The sequence below is a fragment of the Pan troglodytes genome, chromosome 9 (assembly GCF_028858775.2).
Source record: "Pan troglodytes isolate AG18354 chromosome 9, NHGRI_mPanTro3-v2.0_pri, whole genome shotgun sequence".
In the NCBI taxonomy this organism is placed as follows: Eukaryota; Metazoa; Chordata; class Mammalia; order Primates; family Hominidae; genus Pan; species Pan troglodytes.
Window position 1 is genome coordinate 47,959,654 of NC_072407.2, and position 15,407 is coordinate 47,975,060.

A 15,407-nucleotide genomic window follows, 5' to 3' on the forward strand; every position below is an offset into this window, starting at 1 on the left:
GACTCTTGAACCACAGGAGTTTGTCTTTCCAGTGCTCTTCAGCCACTTCCCGAATCCCTGTCTGCTTCCTAAATCCTCTGGTTTAGCAGTGTGGCAGGGCCACCTGGCTGCAGATGGCCACCAAGGTAACAAACTACATTTGGTTGAGCCGGGCAGGTCCCCACACTGGGGCCCTCTCCCAGACCCTCCCTCCAGGATTACTCCAGGGCTGACCCACCCTGACAGGTTTAGGGCTCCTGCTCCGGTTGCGGCGTCTCTGTGCTCGGGCGCCCTCTGGTGGTGGGGCTGGTGCGTGGGGGTCAGGAATCTCTGGGAGATACCCAGTCTCTCAGCTGCAGCGCAGAGCTCCGGAGAAGACAGCAGAGGAAATGAAACAAAGAAACAAAAATGGAACTACAGGGCCGGAGAGGGTGTTCTTCCCTCGGCTCAGAGAGAGCACAGGCTATGGCCTTGGTGGCTGTGGTATTTGGCCCGTGTCCCAGTCCCTGAGAACACACTGGCCCAACAACGGGTTCCACTGTGGTGGGGTATCATGGCAGGAGACTCTTAACCTGCAAAGGCCTCAGAGATGTGAGGCCACTGTGGGTCGATGCTTTATTCCAGCCAGGGCAGCTGCCACCACTGGACTAGTTTGAGCTCCACGGAGTGGGAGGAACTTCCTCTGAGCCCAGCCTCATTCTCTTCTCTCTCCAAAGAAACTCCCTGAGGACAGAGGGGCGGACCCCACATCCTGTGCCCCTCTCTCTGTCTTACCTCTTCGGCAGCAGCTCCTCTTTCTACTCTTCAGGAGCTAGATGTCCCAAGTGTCTGGAAGACCTTCCAGTGGGCTTCTAGACCCTTCAGGCCTGAGATCCTCCCCTCTGCATAGCCTTCTCTCGCGGAAGAACCTCCTTCTCAGCCGGGCAGTGGTTCACGCCTGTAATCCCAGTACTTTGGGAGGCCTAGGTGGGCAGATCGCTTGAGCCCAGGAGTTCGAGACCAGCCTGGGCAACATGGTGAAATCCTATCTCTACAAAAAAAAAAAAAAAAAAAAAAAAAAAAAAAAAAAAAAAAAAAAATTAGCCGGACGTGGTGGTGCACACCTGTGTTCCCAGCTATTCAGGAGGCTGAGGGGAGAGGATCACCTGAGCCCAGGGAGGTGGAGGCTGCAGTGAGCAGTAATTGCGGCACTGCACTCCAGTGTGGGTGACAGAGTGAGACCCTGTCTCAAAAATCAGAAACAACAAACAAACAAAAAGAACCTCCTGCTGCCTTCAGCCCCTACCTGAAGGGTCTCCTTGGGTTACCCCAGCCAACAACAGAGGTTATTGCGGGGACCATATTCCCTGCTCAGCTGTGGGCAGGCCCAGCACCGAGTAGGTGCTTCTGAAATGTTTGGGTTGAAATGAATAAAGAGGTGCTGAGGAAAATCCATTCCTATCTTGCCTACTTCTGTTTTGTTGTTGTTGTTTGTTTGTTTGTTTTGAGATGGAGTCTCACTCTGTCACCCAGGCTGGAGTGCAGAGACATGATCTCAGCTCACTGCAACCTCTGCCTCCCAGGTTCAAGCGATTCTCCTGCCTCAGCCTCCCGAGTAGCTGAGATCACAGGCATGCCTGTGAGTAGTAGCCACCATGCCCGGCTAACTTTTGTATTTTCAGTAGAGATAGGTTTCACCATGTTGGCCAGGCTGGACTCGAACTCCTGACCTCAAGTGACCCGCCCTCCACGGCTTCCCAAAGTGCTGGGATTACAGGCGTGAGCCACCATGCCCGGCCCTGGTTTGTTTTTTAAGTTATTCTTGTAATTTTTTATTGCCCTAGAAATATTTGTTTATTATAATACAAAACAAGTCAGTCATATTCCCACCACCCAGAGATAAATAAGTTAACATTTTGGAGGTGATGCCTATATATGCATGTTTATTTTCTTTTACCAAATGAGTTTGTATTCTGCATGCTATTTTTCAACCTGCTTTTTAAATTAATTGGATTTGCATTTAGTATCAGTATGCATCGATCCACATCATAGCTTTTCATAAATTCTATTGAATAGATACTCCATATTTAATTAAGTGAATGCCCCACTATTTAGTATAAAAGTGATGTCTTATTTGTCCCAGTTTCTTAGTTTTCCCACAAACGGGTAGTTCTAAGGGTTGATGTGGAGAGAAGCCTGATAGAAGCCATGTCCAGGAGAGGCAGAGGGAGGGAGTTTGGGATGCTGCAGTATTAGAGGGATCAGGCTGGTCCTGGAAAGCCATGGCCCGTGGGCTACATGGGGGTTGCTCTCTGGTTCTGAACATCTCTGCCCTGCACAGAGGAAGGAGGGCAGACTGGAGGGTAGGGAGCTTGTGTTAGTCCGTTCTGTGTTGCTATAAGGGAATATCTGAGGCTAGGTAATTTGTAAAGGAAAGAGAATTATTTGGCTCACAGTTCTGCAGGCTATACAAGCATGGCACCAACATCTTCTTCTGGTGAGGCCTTGAGAAGCTTCCACTCATGGTGGAAGGTGGAGGGGGAGCAGGCATGTCACATGGCCAGAGAGGGAGCAAGAGGGAGGCCAGAGTCTTTTAAGCAAGCAGCTCTCCCATGAACCAACAGAGGGAGAACTCACACAATGCCGTGGGGAGGGCACTAGCCATTCATGACGGATCCACCCTTATGACCCAAACGCTTCTGACCAGGCCCCGCCTCCAACACTGGGGGTCACATTTCAACATGAGATTTGGAGGGGACAAACATCCAAATCATATCAGAGCTCCTACCAGGCCCCTATGCAACGGCGGGGGCTCAGCTCCTCCCTGTGCTCACAGGCATTCCAAGGTGGCATGCAGCTCCAAGGAGAGGCGGGCTGGGGCCGGCTGGGCTGGGCCGGATATTAGAAGAGGAGGGAAGAGTGGGCAAGACATACAATGAAGGAGCAAGAGAGAGCAAGAGTCAGAAAGAGGTGGAGAGGAAGGAGGTCCCTCAGGGAGACAGGAAAACTCAGTGACGGAGAGAAGGCAATGGAAAGAGAAAGAGATGCAGGGGAATAGGATCAGGAGCCAGAGGATGTTGGATGTTGAGAGACAGAAGGATAAAGGCCCCCCTGGGAGATGGAGAGACACTGAGACAGGGAAAGAGAGAGAGAGAGAGAGAGAGGGAGAGAGAGAGACCCACAGGGGTAGGAAGGAGGGAAGGGGAATAGGAAGAAGTGTTCCTGCATAATGGGGCTCAGAGGAGAGAGAAGACAGGAGCCCGGGCATCTGAAAGAGCTGTGGAGCAGGCATGAGCTGGGTGGGTGGATGACTGCCCAGCTGGCTGGATTTATAGGCCTGTCCAAGGAGTCGCCTGTGTCCTTCCCCTCCCTGCCTGGGCTTCAGCCTGCAGTCCTAGCCTGGGTGATGAGTTTTCAAACAGGCTGGAGCCCAGACCAGGCAGAGGTAATAGGTGGCCATCCCAGCTCTGGCCAACAGCCAGCTAAACATTTCTCTGTGACCCTGGGGGAGATGTTTAGCAGAGAGTTCCTTTTGCTGATTTAAAAGTCATCTTGGCTTTTGCAGCCCACTGTGTGGCAGGGCTCTAGAGGGAAGGGCTGCCCATGATCCCAGGGAATTGAGGTCAGCTATGGACTTCAGCTCTCCCTCCTGAAGCACACTTGGGGTAGGCCTTAGGCCCTTTGGCCTCTGGAAAAATAGCAGAGGGGATAAAGGCCACCATTCAGTGAGCACCTCCGATCAACACTCTACTTTCATCCTGATAAAGTTTCTCAGGCATTTTACAGGTGAGAAAACTGAAGCTCAGAGGGGTTAATTTTCTTGACCAATGCTACACAGATAGTCAGGGGTGAGCTGGGTTGCAACCCTTTATTTATTTATTTATTTATTTGAGACAGAATCTCCCTCTGTCACCCAGGCTGGAGCGCAGTGGAGCAATCTTGGCTCACTGCAACCTCTGCTTCCCAGGCTCAAGTGATCCTCCCACTTCAGCTTCCTGAGTAGTCAGCACTAGAGGCATGCACCACCACACTTGACTATTTTTTAAATTTTTTGTTGAGATGGGGTCTCCCTATATGGCACAGGCTGGTCTTGAACTCCTGGGCTCAAGCAACCCTCCCACCTCAGCCTCCCAAAGTGATGAGATTACAGGTGTGAGTTACTTCTCACTGTAACCCCCTGTGGCACAGCCATGAGACTGGGCTTGGCAGCTCTCCTGCTACAGGGAGTGTAACTGACCAGCAGGTGCTCTGGATTTGAATCTATTGCCTTCTTTGACTGAGGCTGAACCCCCCTAGGGGCTGCTCCCTGCAAACATATGCATAGCTGGAATACTGAGGCAGAACTGTGCTTGGGAGATATGAGATTTCTTTGTTGTGGTCTTTGGTTCAGAGATTCCCTAATGGCCCTGCTGAAGCTGTTTGAGACTGCAGCATGATTGATGGACAACCACTCTCAGGGCCAGATTTGCATAGTGGCCTGCAGGCCCTCCCGGTCTTCCCAGCTCCTTCTGTGTGACTGCACACAGGCATGACTCCTTTTCAGATCCTCGCACATTTCATCCCATCATGGTGTCTGCTTCCTGGAGAACCTGGGCTGGCACCCCCCTCCAACTCCCAGCAGCTTCCTGGTGCTTCCATGCCTTCTTGGCACAGGGGAGGGTGGTGGGCACCATTTTGGGAAGAACTGCAGGGAGATAGCAAATTTTACCAAACAGATCTGTGTTATAACGGTCTGCTGGGCCTGCGTCTCTGCATGGGGAATAAGCACAGAGTGGCCTCTGTGTACCTATAGGGTGTGAAAGGAAAAGAAATCTTGGGACCCCAAAGTCACTAAGCCAAAGGGAAAGCCAAGCTGGGAACTATGTCAGGCAAACCTGCCTTCTATTTTATTTCTAAATCAAATAGCTACAAAGATTAAAAAGTTACTTACTGGCCGGGCATGGTGGCTCACGCCTGTAATCCCAGGACTTTGGGAGGCTGAGGCGGGTGGATCACTTGAGGTCAGGAGTTCGAGACCAGCCTGGCCAACATGGTGAAACCCCGTCTCTACTAATAATACAAAAATTAGCTGGGCATGGTGGCACACGCCTGTAATCCCAGCTACTTGGGAGGCTGAGACAGGAGAGTCGCTTGCACCCCGAAGGTGGAGGTTGCAGTGAGCCAAGATCGCACCACTGCACTCCAGCCTGGGTGACAAAGCAAGACTCCATCTCAAAGAAAACAAACAAACAACAACAACAACAACAACAAAACATACTTACCTCCCTCACAATTTGCCCTCGAGGAAGGGCCTCAAGATCTTTACCCTAAAACAATTCTGTTGAATTTCACCCTGGCAATGTGAGCTGATAGTTTACATTGAAAGTCATTCCTCTGCTCAACTGAGACAAATGCATATCTGATTGTTTCCTCTGCCTTATTGTTTATGTAAAAATGCAGATTCACTGAGCCAGACTACATTGTGTATTCAGTGAAAGGCTGATCAAGGACTCAAAAGAATGCAACATTCGTCTCTTATCTACCTATGACCTGGAAGCCCCCACCTTCGAGTTGTTCCACATTTCTGGATGGAACCAATGTACATCTTACACATATTGATTGATGTCTCATATCTCCCTAAAATGTATAAAACCAACCTGTGCCCTGACCACCTTGGCCACATGTTGTCAGAACCTCCTAAGGCTGTGTCACGGGCATGTCCTTAACCTTGGCAAAGGAAACTTTCTAAATTGATTGAGACTTGTCTCAGAGATATTTTGGGTTCACAAGGGCAAGTGGGTGAGGGACTCCCACATAGACTCTCATCCTTTCAGTCTGTCTATGCCAAAGGCATATTGACTCATAAAGGCCATCTGGCCATTCAGCTCCCAGTCCCGTGGTAGAGTGCTAATTTTTCACCAACATTGATTTTTCCCTTCCTCCAGGGCATGCAGCCAATGTATACATCCCAGATTCTCTTGTGTGGTCTTAAGATAGTGGGGGTACCAGTCCCTCCCTACCGGTATTCTCTTTCTCCTTCCCACAAGGGGGCACAGGGATGTGCCTACAACCCAGTGGGATGATCAAGCCCACAAGCCCAATGGCCTAGGGGATGCCAGAGAAACAAGATGGAAGGATCCCAGATCCCTGAATGACCTTGTGGAGCCGAACAGCCTGTGAGTCAGGAGTGATCACCTTGGACTATCACAGCTGAGGGTGCACACTTCTGTATTCTCTGAGCCACTGAATCCTTGTTGGATGTCTTTAGCAGCCTTTCCCTACCACAAATAAGCAGAAATTAGTACAATCCTGGTAGTGTGGTGCTGTCTTGACAAAAACTCTAAAACATAAGGCATTGACTTAGTGATTTTCCTGCATGCAGGAAGGGTACACATATTGTAGTTTGGAAAGTTGAAGACCCTTGTTATCCCTGGGAAAAGCATCTGGTAAAAACCATTTTTATGACAGTGTGGAAAAGCAATCCTGAGTCAACCAAGCCCATAGCACTAAGAAGTGGTTGGAAAGAGCTAGAATATTAATATGCATTGGCTGCTCTTTGTGGCTTTTAGCAAATTATTCCAAGAAAGTCAGGAGAGATAGAAAGTCATAGAGAGAACCTAGAAACCTGGGGCCTTACAGAAGCAAAAGCCACCTGCCTTTATAATCCAAAGAGTGGGAGTTCTGTTGTTGCTTTGCCTTTCTCCAAGGCCACCCAAGGAGCCCAGTGAAAGCTCCAGCCCTGGAGCCAGGCTAGATGAATGGTGTTATCTTCCCACTCCAATCTATTGTTTTAGAATAGCCCCAAGGTAGCTGGGAATTAATATGGGCCAGCTGGGCCAGAGCAGGAAACAAAGTAATAAAGCAGGCTCCAGACCTCTGGGGAGAAGACATCTTTGGATGTGGTTATTGGCACCTGGAACTGTCCGGAAGCACAAAGACCAGAAGCCTTTTAAGTATTTGAGGGAATTTGATTGCCAAGAAAACCAGGAATAGCAGTGAATGATTATGATGGTTTGACCCACCAAAGCAACCCCCAAAGAGGCCAGATCTTTTTTAAAAAATGCGTAATACGTAGTATGTAATGTAGAAGCTGTAACAGGGGTTGCTATTAAATTACATTGTAGGGCTGGATGCAGTAGCTCCCGCTTGTAATCCCACCCTGGGAGGCCGAGTCAGGTGGATCACTTGAGGTCAGGAGTTCGAGACCAGCCTGGCCAACATGGTGAAGCCCTGTCTCTACTAAAAATACAAACATTAGCCAGGCATGTTGGCGCATGCCTGTAATCCCAGCTACTCGGGAGACTGAGGCAGGAGAATCACTTGAATCCTGGAGGTAGAGGTTATAGTGAGCTGAGATCGTGCCTCTGCACTCCAGCCTGGGCAACAGAGTAACAGTCCGCTTCAGAAAAAAAAAAAAAAAAAAAAAAAAGTACATTGTAGATTGTACATATTTATCTTATATAGGTATCTTTTTTTTTTTTCTTTCCAACTTTTATTTTAGGATGGGGATATATGTGCAGGTTTCTTACGTGGGTAAATTGCATGTCTCAGGGGTTTGGTGTACAGATTATTTAGTCACTCAGATAATCAGCATAGTACTGATGGATAGTTTTTTTCATCCTTACTCTCCTCTCACCCTCCACCCTCAAGTAGGTTCCTGTGTCTGTCGTTCCTTTCTTTGTGTTCATGTGTACTCAATGTTTAGTTCTCGCTTATAAGTGAGAACGTGCAGTATTTGGTTTTCTGTTCCCGTGTCAACTTAAGGGAGGAGACCACCCCTCATATTGTCTTATTCCCAATTTCTGCCTCCAAAGAAAGAAGTAAAAACTAAAAGGCAGAAATGAAATCCACAGGCAGGCAGCCCGGTGCTGCACCCTGGGTCTGGTTAAATATCGTCCCCTGACCTAACCAGTTATGTTATCTATGGATTCCAGACATTGTATGGAAAAGCATTGTGAAACTCCCTGTCCTGTTCTGTTCCGTTCTGATTACTGGTGCATGCAGCCCCCAGTCACATACCGCCTGCTTGCTCAATTGATCATGACCCTCTCACGCGGACCCCCTTAGAGTTGTAAGCCCTTAAAAGGGACAGGAATTATTCACTCAGCTCACTTTTTGGAGACATGAGTCTTGCTGAAGCTCCCGGCCAAATAAAGCCCTTCCTTCTTTAACTCGGTGTCTGAGGGGTTTTGTTTGCGGCCTGTCCTGCTACAAGCTCACTTAGGATAAGAGGCCAGAGCTTTTAATAGTCACTTTGCTGCAGATGTGGCCACACAGGATGATGGAAAAAGGAGGATCTCCCAGAACCGGGTTGGCCATATTTGCCAACTGAGGAACCTCCTCTGCCAGAGCGAGGTCCTCATCGTTGCTGCCAGGAGGATCTGCCTGTTGCTATGCACAGTGACTGCTGAGTGTTTCCATTGTTTACTTTTCCAGATGGACATTTTTATTGTGGTTTTCCTATCCCTGTCTGTCAGAGGCATTTGAACCAGAGCGACTCCATCTTGAACAGAGACTGGGTAAAATAAGGCTGAGACCTACTGGGCTGCATTCCCAGGAGATCAGGCATTCTTTGTTATAGGATGAGAGGAGGCTGGCCCAAGTGCAGGTCACACAGACCTTGCTGATAAAAGGATGAGGTATGCCAGGTATGGTGGCTCACACCTGTAATCCCAGCACTTTGGGATGCCAAGGTGGACGGATCATGAGGTCAGGAGTTTGAGACCAGCCTGGCCAAAGAGACCAGCATGGTGAAACCCCATCTCTACTAAAAATACAAAAATTGGCCTGGCGTGTGGTCGGTGCCTGTAATCCCAGCTACTTGGGAGGCTGAGCCAGGAGGATTGCTTGAACCCAGGAGGCGGAGGTTGCAGTGAGCCAAGATCACACCATTGCACTCCAGCCTGAGTGACAGAGCGAGACTCTGACTCAAAAAAAAAAAAAAAAAAAAAAAAAAGGATGAGGTAAAAAGCCGGCCAAAACCTACCAAAACCAAGATGGTGATGAAAGTGACCTCTGGGTGTCCTCACTGTTCATTATATGCTAATTATAATGCATTAGCATGCTAAAAGTCACTCCCCTCAGCGCCACAACAGTTTACAAATGCCATGGCCATGTCAGGAAGTTCACCTATATGGTGTAAAAGGGGAGAAGCCCTGAACTCTGAGAATTGCCCGCTCCTTTCCCAGAAAATTGATGACTAATTCACCCCTTGTTTAGCATATAATCGAAAAATAACCATACAAACCATAGGTCGCTCTGCCTATGGTGTAGCCGTTCCCTATTCCTTTACTTTCTTAATAAACTTGCTTTCACTTTACACTATGGACTCACCCCAAATTCTTTCTTGTGAGAGATCCAAGCACCCTCTCTCGGGGTCTGGATTGGGACCCCTTTCCGGTAACCTGTCCACAGCTGTATTGGAATGTGCAAGGTGACTGGGGAAGGGGTGGTGGGAACAGGTGACTTGTCGTGCAGTTTCTATGTCACGGGACCATGAGGAGCCACATGTGGCTCTGGAGAGGACTTTCACTCTCTGATATCCTGTGCTTTGACCTGGAATTGTAAGTAGATGGGATTGGGGGTTGACTTCCTTGGAGATGAGCAAATGTGTTTTGTTATGGGATGAAGTATCATACCGAAGCGTCCTCATTGTTTGGAGTGATACCTGAGGTTTGTTGTCTCACGCCGAGGAAATCAAGGACACAGACACACAAGGAGTGAGGTTGAGAGCGGAGGTTTAATAGGCAAAAGAAAGAGAAGAGCTTTCTCCTGCAGAGAGAGGGGTCCCAAGTGGATTTTCTGGTCTGCAGCAAAATGGGGGCGGGGTTATAGATGAGCTTGAGGAGGTGGTGTCTGATTTATACAAGGCACAAAAGATTGGTCAGACCAGGTGTGCCATTTGCATAGAGCGAGAAAATCTGGCCTCCCTTACCCTAATCTTTTATTATGCAGATGGGTTCTCTACCTGGCTGGTGCCATGTTGCCTGTTTCTTTTCTTTCTTTCTTTTTTTTTTTTTTTGAGATGGAATTTTGCTCTTGTTGCCCAGGCTGGAGTGCAATGGTGCTATCTCGGCTCACTGCAACCTCCGCCTTTCAGGTTCAAGTGATTCTCCTGCCTCAGCCTCCTGAGTAGCTAGGATTACAGGCATGCGCCACCACACCCGGCTAATTTTGTATTTTTTAGTAGAGACGGGGTTTCTCCACGTTGGTCAGGCTGGTCTCGAACTCTCCATCTCAAGTGATCCACCCGCCTCAGCCTCCCAAAGTGCTGGAATTACAGGCGTGAGCCACCGTGCCTGGCCCTGTATCTTTACTGTACATGTGGTGACAAAGAAAAGGAAAGAGGGAGCCTCCAGCTGCCGGCATTCACCTGTGCAAGCTTCCAGCTTGCTTATCTGCAGCTTGATTTTTCAGATTGCTCTTTGTTAGGAAAGAAATGATTTTGGGGGCTGCTTTTGTTAAAAGGGAAATTCTGCTGAGGACTCTGTTGCTCTTACTATCTGCCTAAATAATTTCTTTCTGTCTCCTGTATCAACATAAATAGCTGGTAGCAAGTCAGGTGACTGCAGTGAAGACTGCTAATGGTCCACAAAAGTCAATTTTCTGCACCTCCCTTGGCACAAAGCTAGACTAAACCCCTCAGCCTCCTTCCTTTGCAACCAGCGTGGTCATGGACTGTCTTATTCCATTTCTGCTCCTATAACTAAATACCCTAGACTAGTAATTTATAAAGAGCAGAAATTTATTTCTTACCATTCTGGAGTCTGGGAAGTCTAAAGTCAAAGTGGCTGCAGGATTGGTGTGACAACTGTTACCACCCAGTGGGGTCTTCCTGACCACTGCACAGACGAGACCAATTCAGAGATCACAGCCTGATAAAGAGTTTAATTGATATGAGGCTGGCCACACCACGTGGAAGATGGAGTTATTACTCAAACCAGTCTCCCTGAAAATCTGGAAGCTAGGGTTTTCTAAGGATAGTTGGGTGGGCCACGGAGTCTACTTCTGGTTGGGGCCACAGGACTGGTGGGTGGGGTTCAGTGGGTCTGGGTGAAGGTGAGTCGGGTGGAGCTACTGGTCATCAGAAATGCAAACACTTGAAAAGACATCTCAAAAGGCCAATCTTAGGTTTTACAATAGTGACATTATCTGCAGGAGTAATTGGGGGAGTTGCAAATCTTGTTACCTCTGGAATAATGGCTGACAATTTTTTATGTCTACACCTTAGCACAATTCAAGCTCCTCTTCCTCCTAGCCTGGTGGGCTTTCATTAGCCTTAGTCATTCCTGAGCTGAGGCCAAGCTAACTCCCAAAATTAGCTTGGCCTCGGCTCAGGAATGACTAAGGGCAGTCTGGAGGTTAAAGGTGTTAAAAGAAAAACTTCAGCTGAATTAAATTTAAAGGAGTTTAATTGAGCAATGAATGATTCATGAATTGATTGGGCAGCCTCCAGAATCACAGAAGATTCAGAGACTCCTGTGCAGCCACATGATGAAAGAAGATTTATAGAAAAAAAAAAAAGGAAATGAGGTACAGAAATCGGAAGTGAGGTACAGAAACAACTGGACTCTTTACAGCTCAGCGTTTGCCTTATTTGAACACAGTTCGAACAGTTGGCTACAAACAGTTGGCTACGTTTGGCCAAAACTCAGTGATTTGCACAGGTGTGGGCTACGGTTGGTTTACACCTCCACTTGCTATAGTTCACAATGTACAGAAAAACCTTTAGGCTGAACTTAAATATGTAAGGAGGCAGCTTTAGGCTAAACTTGATTAACAAAGGCAAGAGGGGGTTGATTAGATCAGATCTCTTTCTGTCATAATTTTCTCACTGCTACAATTTTTTTTTTTTGAGATGGAGTCTCGCTCTGTTGCCCAGGCTGGGGTGCAATGGCATGATCTCAGCTCACTGCAACCTCAGCCTCCTGGGTTCAAGCAATTCTCCTGCCTCAGCCTCCCTAGTAGCTGGGACTATAGGCACGTGCCACCACACCCGGCTAATTTTTTGTATTTTCAGTAGAGACAGGGCTTCACTGTGTTAGCCAGGCTGGTCTCAATCTCCTGACCTTGTGATCTGCCCACCTTGGCCTCCCAAAGTGTTGGGATTACAGGTGTGAGCCACCGCACCCAGCCTACAATTTTTGTAAAGGTGGTTTCACAACCAAAATGAGTGACTGAGACAATTGACTGTTTCAATCAATTGAGGTTTATTGAGCCAGCTTGAGGGCATGCCTGGGAAAAATGCGAGTCACAGATGCATCTGTGGCTGTTTTTTTTCCCAAAGAGCCTCCCAGGTGGTTTAGTATTTATACATTTTTCTTAAAAGAGGGGTGGGGCACAGCAGTGAGGTGAATGGTTTCCTACATGTGAGAGTTAGTGCCCAGTGAATCTATATTTTACATAAGATAAGGTGAAGGTTTGAAGAAAAACGGGATAGAGGCAGCAGAACATCTCAGGGAGGGCGAAGGAACAATCCATCTTGTAAACCAAAAAGTATCTGAGATAGGTCTTGATGAATTTAGAAGTTTACTTTTGCCAAGGTTAAGGACCATGGCCATTGATACAGCCTCAGGAGAGCCTGAGAACATGTCTCCAAGGTGGTTGGGTTATAGCTTGGCTTTATACATTTTAGGGAGACACAAGTTACAAGCAAAAACATAAATCAATGCATGGAAAGTATCCATTAGTTCAGTCCAGAAAGTTAGGATATCTCAAAGTGGGGTGGGGTGGGAGGAGGGGGGTTCCAGGTCACAGGTGGATTCAAAGATTTCCTGACTGGTAATTGGTTAAAAGAGTTAAGCTTTGCCTGAAGAGTCTGAAGTCAATATAAAGAAGTGCTTAAGATAGGGGTTGTGGAGGCCAAGGTGCTTATGATGTAGATGAATCCTCTAGGTAGCAGGCTTCAGAGGGAATAGATGGTAAATGCCTCTTATCAGACCTTAAAAGGCGTCAGACTCTCTGGAAAAGACCTAGGAAGGGAAGGAGATTCTCTATAGATGCAAATTTCCACAACATCAGACAGTTTGCAGGGCCATTTCAAAATATGACAAAGAACTATATTTTGGAATAAAATACTTTGATTTCCTTCAGGCCCTGCTCTCTGTCATGTGATTCTATAACAGAGTCAGGTTGGAATTTGGTATCTTACTGCTACAAAGAGTGTTTTGTCAGTCTTATGATCTGTTTTCATGTTAATGCTGGTCAGTTGTGCCTAAGCTCCAAAGGGAGGGGGGGTAACAAGGCATGTGTGACCGCCCCCCCAACAACTTCCCGTCATGGCCGGAACTAGTTTTTCAGGTTTCTTTGGAATCCCCTTGGTCAAGCGGGGGGTCCAATGGAAACTGCCTTTGCAAAAATCGTAACTGAGAAAATTATGGCAGTAAAAGATACCAGACCTAACTGACCCATCTTGCTTCTAACCTCTGAACTGTCCTTGTTCATTCCTGGGCATAGGCCAAATTAGCTTTGGAAAGGAATTTAGTGTATAGTTTATATAATAGCCCTTCCCAAAAGGCTAAATTGTTCTTGTAAAACAAATGAAAGGCCACCAGCCACCAGGTCAAGATGAGAGGGGCTGGAATTCTAAATTTTACCAGCGATTATTGAGGAGGTCATAAGATTTGCAACTTCCCTAATTACTCTTGAAGGTAACATCACTATTGTGAACCTAAGATGGGCCTTTTGGGAGGTCTTTTCAGGTTTTTCATTTCTCACAACCATATGGCCCCACCTGGACCTGCCAACTGGTTCTATGGCCCCCACCCAGGAACTGACTCAGCAGAAGAGAACAGCTTCGACTCCCTATGAGTTCATCCTCAAGCCAACCAATCAGCACTCCTGATTCACTGGCCCCCTACCCACCAAATTATCCTTAAAGACTCTGATCCCCAAGTTTTCAGGGAGACTGATTTGAGAGGTGATAAAACTCTGGTCTCCTGCACAGCTGGCTCTGCATGAATTACTCTTTCTCTATTGCAATTCCCCTGTCTTGATAAATTGACTCTGTCTAGGCAGCAGGCAATGTGAACCCCTTGGGCAGTTACACATTCAGTCTATCGGAGGGCTTACAATTTTATTTTTGGTTTACAATCTCATCTTTGTTCTGCACCTGGGAGGCTAAGCTGGTGATTGGCATCATCAGTGTGGAGTCTTTTGAAAAAGCAGGTTTCTGTTCAGCCCTTAGGGAAGAAAGTCTAAGGCAGTTTTCAACCTCCTATCCTGTCATGGCCATGAACTCAGCTTCCAGGCTTTCTCTGAGGTGCCCTTGGCCAACAGGGGGTCAACTGGGGGCTTAGAATTTTATTTTGGTTTCTCAAGTATCTGGTGAGGTCTGTTTTCTGCTTCCAAGATGGCGTCCTGTTGCTCCATCCTTTGGAGGGGATGAACACATGGCAGAAGGTAGAAGGGCAGAAAAGGGCCCAAGCTAGTTCCCTCCAGCCCTTTTATAAGGCACTAATCCATCCATGAAGGTGGAGCCCTCATGATTTAATCAATTCAATTCCCAAAGGCCTCCCCTTTTCATACCACCACAGTGGGCGTTACATGTCAATGTGAATTTTGGAGAAGACACAATCAAACCACAGCACGCGCCTAGGTTCTCCCCAGTGGAATGGGCGAGCGGGCGATGCACACCACACTGGCCTAGGCCTGCAGACTGTGAGCATGTTGCTCCCATGTGCTTGTTCTTGCCAAAAGACAGAACAGGGGCATATCCATGGCCTGACGTTGACCAAGCAGGAGGAAATGCCTAGAGATCCTCATGACATTGAGCTGCCTGTGGATGTGGAATGTGGCCTCAAGATGGACTGCTAGCTGCGAGAGAAATTAACTTCTGCCTTCCTTCCAAACCAGTGCATTCCTGCTGAGTCTCTTGATTATAGCAGTTGGAATTAGCCTAACTGATGCAAAGCCATTTCCCTCAGTCTACGTCCAACCAGGAGGATGTTCCCTGTCAGCAGTGGGGGATGGGGAGTGATGCAAGAGACACAGGAAGAGTCCTGGGCTGGGACTGGGCCGTGCCAGACCCTAGCCCTGGCTCTACTCTGCCCTTGCTGTCTTGCTTTCAACAAACAATTTCCCCTCTCCTTCCCTGAGGGCCCTCCCAGCTTTAAGTTCTGGTAAACCTATCCTAGAATCCTGGCCCTCAGGGAGATTCAGGCAGGCAGGGTTTGTAGAGACCAGGCGTTCAGCCTCCTTCATGCATGAATGGGGAAACAGAGGCAGAACCTTCTCTGAGACCACAGCACCCCCACCCCATTCCTCTTCCCGCACTTGGGGAGAGTCCCAGAAGCTCTGGGCTGGACTGTGGTGTGCTGAATAATTCACGCCAGACTCAAAATAACAGCCTGAGCCCCAACCCACAGGAGGCTTGGGACCCCCTTCAATGTGCCACTGCCCCACAGCCCTGCTCCGGCCCCCACCAGGAGCTTTTTGGGACCAGCTGGGTGGTTTTTAGGTAAACTCTGACC